This window comes from Macaca mulatta, chromosome 15, assembly GCF_049350105.2.
Source record: "Macaca mulatta isolate MMU2019108-1 chromosome 15, T2T-MMU8v2.0, whole genome shotgun sequence".
In the NCBI taxonomy this organism is placed as follows: Eukaryota; Metazoa; Chordata; class Mammalia; order Primates; family Cercopithecidae; genus Macaca; species Macaca mulatta.
The window spans coordinates 19,227,909-19,233,285 of record NC_133420.1 but is presented as its reverse complement, the minus strand read 5'-3'; the positions used below and the strand labels follow the sequence as shown (position 1 = coordinate 19,233,285).

General features: G+C 49.9%; 1 pseudogene; it reads left to right on the top strand.

Annotated features, from left to right (window-relative positions):
- Window positions 1–906: 906 nt before the first annotated feature.
- Window positions 907–4,588, top strand: LOC114672876 (protein PAT1 homolog 1-like; annotated as a pseudogene).
- Window positions 4,589–5,377: the final 789 nt, after the last annotated feature.

Here is a 5,377-nt window from a genome sequence, read left to right as displayed (position 1 = left end):
GCCTGTAGTCCCAGCTACTCGGGAGGCTGAGGCAGGAGAATGGCATAAACCCAGGAGGCGGAGCTTGCAGCGAGCTGAGATCCGGCCACTGCACTCCAGCCTGGGTGACAGAGCGAGACTCCGTCTCAAAAAAAAAAAAAAAAAAAAAAGAGTCACTTCTAGGCTGGGTGTGGTGGCTCACACTTGTAACCCCAGCACTTCAGGAGGCCGAGGTGGATGGATCACAAGGTCTGGAGATGGAGACCATCTTGGCTAACACGGTGAAACCCCGTCTCTACTAAAAATACAAAAGCAAAATTTAGCTGGGCGTGGTAGCAGGTGCCTGTAGTCCCAGCTACTTGGGAGGTTGAGGGGGAGAATGGCGTGAACTCAGCAGGCGGAGCTTGAAGTGAGCCGAGATTGCACCACTGCACTCCAGCCTGGGTGACAGAGCGAGACTCCATCTCAAAAAAAAAAAAAAAAAAAAAAAGAGTCACTTCTAGATGCTTTTGAAGAAAGAACCCCAGCCAGCCTCTCCACATCGGCCCAAATAGAGTCACGTGTCCATTTCTGAACCAAGTGTTGACAATCATTGACAAGGAGGTGAGATTATCAACAGGCCAAGCAGACTCATCCTCAGAACCAGGCTGGGCTCAGCCTCCTCTGCAGCAGTGTGTCATGGACACTCAGTGTTATTTATTGGCAAGTGAGCCAATAAATGTTGATCACCACCCTCTTTGGGGCAGCTGGGCAGGGCCTATGGTGGCCTGTGTGGGGCAGGATTCTATTTTATGTCCATGGTTCCTGTGGAAAGTGAACATGTTGTTCTGATGAGCTGGCTGGGCCAAGGTGGGGGTCCACACCCTGGACATCCACTTAAGCAGTCAGCTGCAGAGGGCGCCACTGCTTGTCTTGGACAGGGGACCCATGGACCTCCTGCTAGAGGAGTTCTGGTCCCGTGTGCCCAAGGTGCAGCTGGCCCAGGAAGGAGGAGGCTGGTGTGCATCTCTCCTGGGAGTAGTTCCCCAGCTCCATCTTCACAAATTTTAATACCTCCCATCCATTTGCAACTAACCTGTTCTCCTACTGGCATCTGTGACAGCTTTTTTTTTTTTTTTTTTTTTTTTTGAGATGGAAGCTTGCTCAGTTGCCCAGGCTGGGGTGCAGTGGTGCAGTTTCAGCTCACTGCAACCTCTGCCTCCCGGTTCAAGCAATCCTCCCACCTCAGCCTCCCAAGTGGCTGGGAATACAGGCATGTGCCACCACTCCTGGCTAAGTTTTTTTTTTTTTTTTTTTTTTTTTTTGGTATTTTTAGTAGAGATGGAGTTTCACCATGTTGACCAGGCTGGTTTCAAACTTCTGACCTCAAGTGATACACCCACCTTGGCCTCCCACAGTGCTGGGATTACAGGCATGAGCCACTGTGCCTGGCCCGTCTTTTTTTTTTTTTTTTTTTTTTTTGAGACAGAATCTTGCTTTGTCACCCAGGCTGGAGTGCAGTGGCGCGATTTCGGCTCACTGTAACCTCTGCCTCCTGGGTTCAAGCAATTTTCCTGGCTCAGCCTCTGGAGTAGCTGGGATTACAGGCATGTGCCACCACGCTCAGCTAATTTTTGTATTTTTAGTAGAGAAATGGTTTCACTGTGTTGGCCAGGCTGGTCTCGAACTCCTGACCTCAGGTGATCCTCCCGCCTGGGAGTCCCAAAGTGCTGGGATTACAGGCGTGAGCCACCGCGCCCAGCTGGCCCAAGTCTTTAAATATAATTGCAACTGAGGGTATGGCAGCGGCCAGAGGTCCTGAGTTGGTGGAGGACCCCAGCCCGGGGAGTCAGTGCTTCTTCCCTCTCTTTCCTACTTTTCTCCCGACTCCCTCCCTCCCCAAGAGTCTTTGGAGGATTGTCCTGTGGATGAAGTTGAAGATGCATTTCAGGGCCTGGGAAAAGAAGATGAGGAAATTGATCAATTCAGTGATAATACATTTGGGTCAGGTGCAACTGATGATCATTGGCAGGAAGCACATGAGTGCCTGGCTGAACCGGAAGAAAAGCAACCAGTGGCAGTTATTGAACAAAAAGGCAATGGAGAGAGGCATGAAATGGATTTGTTGGGTGACCATGAGGAGAATCTAGTAGAAAGGCTCAGTAAGATGGTGACTGAAAATGAACTAGAAGATCCGGCAATCATGAGGACAGTGCAAACCAGGCCAGTTTTATAACCCCAACCAGGAAGTCTGAATTCCAGGATCTGGGATGAATCTGAAGTTCTGAGGGTAATCCAAAGACTACTGCTCACTCAGGAAGTGCCTACAGTGTCTGTATTAGAATGTGCCTTGCCTCAGAGGCCCCCAGGGTCCAGAAGATGATCAGGACCTTTCTGAACATGCGTTACCGAGGCGGTCAACTTCATCTATCATTGGCAGTCCTCCTGTTAGAGCTGTCCCCATAGGCGCCCCACCTAAGCAGATGACTGTACCCAGTCTCGCCCAACACTTTCTGTGTCCCAAGCCTGTCCATGTTCAGCCCCCAATGCCACCGCATTATCCTGCTCCCTATGGTGACAAGACATCTCCAAGTCAGCTCTGCTGTGTCCCGCTACAGCCTGGATGTATGTCTCCCAGCCAGTTCGCATGGGTCCCTGGATTTGTTGGTAGTCTGTTTGCTGCCATGAATCCCAAGTTCCTACAAGGGCCAGTGGGCAGATGCTTCCCCCAGCACCAGGCTTCTGTGCCTTCTTTAGTGCTCCACTCCTGCTGCACCACCTCCACGGCAGCACCCTCCTGGCCCAGGACTCCACCTGCAAAGCCTAAGATCTCAGGCCCCAATGTTTATACTGGACACAACTCACTTTCATCCACAGCATTGTTGACTCTTGCATCAGAGACAGCAACAGAATAGAAATCAGCATCAGAATCTCAATGGTGCAGGAGATAGAGGAAGTCAATGGAACACTCATCAAGATAATCTCTGAAAGGATCCATATGCCAATCTCATGTTGCAGCGGGAAAAGGATTGGGTCCCTAAAATCCAGATGATGCAATTGCAAACCACTGATCCCTACCTGGAAGATTTTTATTACCAGAATTACTTGGAAAAACTGTCAGCTGCTGAAGAAAAATAAGGTGATGGCCCTAAAAAGGAGTGCACCAAGCTCATCACCCCTCAGTTGGACAAACCTGAGCACGCCTATAATCCAGTGCAATTTGCGGGCACTTTCGGAAAGCTGACTGTTTCTAGTGTAAATAATCAGCAAAAAATGACTGATGCTCTTGTGACATCTTGGAGTGAGGATAATGAGACAGAAGAAAAGTTCGAGACAAGAGGAGAAAACCCTTGTCATGGCCGAGCGCAGTGGCTCAAACCTGTAATCCCTGCACTTTGGGAGGCTGAGGCGGGCAGATCGTGAGGTCAAGAGATCGAGACCATCCTGGCTAACACAGTGAAACCGCGTCTCTACTAAAAATACAAAAATTAGCCGGGCGTGGTGGCGGGCGCCTGTAGTCCCAGCTACTCGGGAGGCTGAGGCAGGAGAATCGCTTGAACCTGGGAGGTGGAGGTTGCAGTGAGCCAAGATCATGCCATTGCACTCCAGCCTGGCGACAGAGGGAGACTCCATCTCACACAAACAAACAAAACCCTGTCATAATTGAGAAAACCTACAGATTACTCCTTGATGCGAAGGACTATGAAAGTCATTATTGCCTGAAGCTAGAATGGATGAGGGAAAGCACAAAATGTGTAGCATGTATGACAAGTTAAGGAGGAAATTGCCTGGACAAGAGAGGCCTAGTGATGACCACTTTGTGCAGATCATGTGTATCCGAAAAGGGAAGAGAACGGTTGCCTGTATTCTTCCTTTCCTCTCCACAGAGCAAGCAACTGACATTCTCCTGATAACAGCCAGGAACCTCCCTTTCCTTATCAAGAAGGACGCACAGGGGCGAGGCACCCTGGCTCACTCTTGTAATGCCAGCACTTTGGGAGGCTGAGGCGGGCAGATCACTTGAGATCGGGAGTTCGAGACCAGCCTGGCTAACATAGTGAAACCCCATCTCTACTAAAAATACAAAAATTAACTAGACATGGTGGTGCATACGTGTAATCCCGGCTACTTGGGAGGCTGAGGCAGGAGAATCGCTTGAACCTGGGATGCGGAGGTTGCAGTGAGCCGAAATTGCACCAGTGCACTCCAGCCTATGTGACAGAGCTAGACTCCGTCTCAAAATAAATAAATGAATAAATAAGTTAAAAATAGCCGAGTGTGGTGGTGTGCACCTATAGTCCCAGCTACTTGAGAGGCTGAGGTGGGAGGATCATTTTAACCCAGGAGTTCAAGGCTGCTGTGGGCTATGATCACACCACTGCACTCCAGCCTGGGTGACAGAATGAGACACTGTAGCTAAATAAATACATGTGAAATGTGAGCTCGCTTCTATGAAAATAACTTTTTATGTCAGGTTTCATGTTTGAAACAGCTACACACAATTTCTGATAACTTGTTATCAGGAGAAATAGGCTTTGTAATGGTAGTCTCTTAAGAAATTATTGATGGCTACTAATAGTGAGAACCTTTATTCACCGCTGCAGGTGATATAAAATTTGGACCTTTTTAGGCCGGGCTTGGTGGCTCACGCCTGTAATCCCAGCACCTCAGGAGGCCGAGGTGGGCGGATCACCTGAGGTCAGGAGTTCGAGACCAGCCTGACCAACATGGAGAAACCCCGTCTCTACTAAAAATACAAAATTAGCCAGGCATGGTGGCGCATGCCTGTAATGCCAGCCACTTGGGAGGCTGAGGCAGGAGAATTGCTTCAACCTGGGAGGTGGTGGTTGTGGTGAGCCGAGATTGCATGCGCCATTGCACTCCAGCCTGGGCAACAAGAGCAAAACTCTGTCTCAAAAAGAAAAAAAATTGGCCGGGCGCGGTGGCTCACGCCTGTAATCCCAGCACTTTGGGAGGCCGAGGCGGGCGGATCACAAGGTCAGGAGATCGAGACCATCCTGGCTAACACTGTGAAACCCCGTCTCTACTAAAAATGCAAAAAATTAGCCGGGCGAGGCGGCGGGCGCCTGTAGTCCCAGCTACTCGGGAGGCTGAGGCAGGAGAATGGCGTGAACCCGGGAGGCGGAGCTTGCAGTGAGCCGAGATCGCGCCACTGCACTCCAGCCTGGGCGACTAAGCGAGACTCTGTCTCAAAAAAAAAAAAAAAAGAAAAAAAATTTTTTTCTTTTTGAGACAGTATCATTCTATCACCCAGGCAGGAGTGCAGTGGCTTGATCACAGCTCACTGTAGCCTCCACCTCCCCAGTCTCAGGTGATCTTCCTACCTCAGCCTCCCAAGTAGCTGGGACCACAGGCACACACCGTGACGGCTGGGTTTTTTATTTTATTTTTTTGTAGA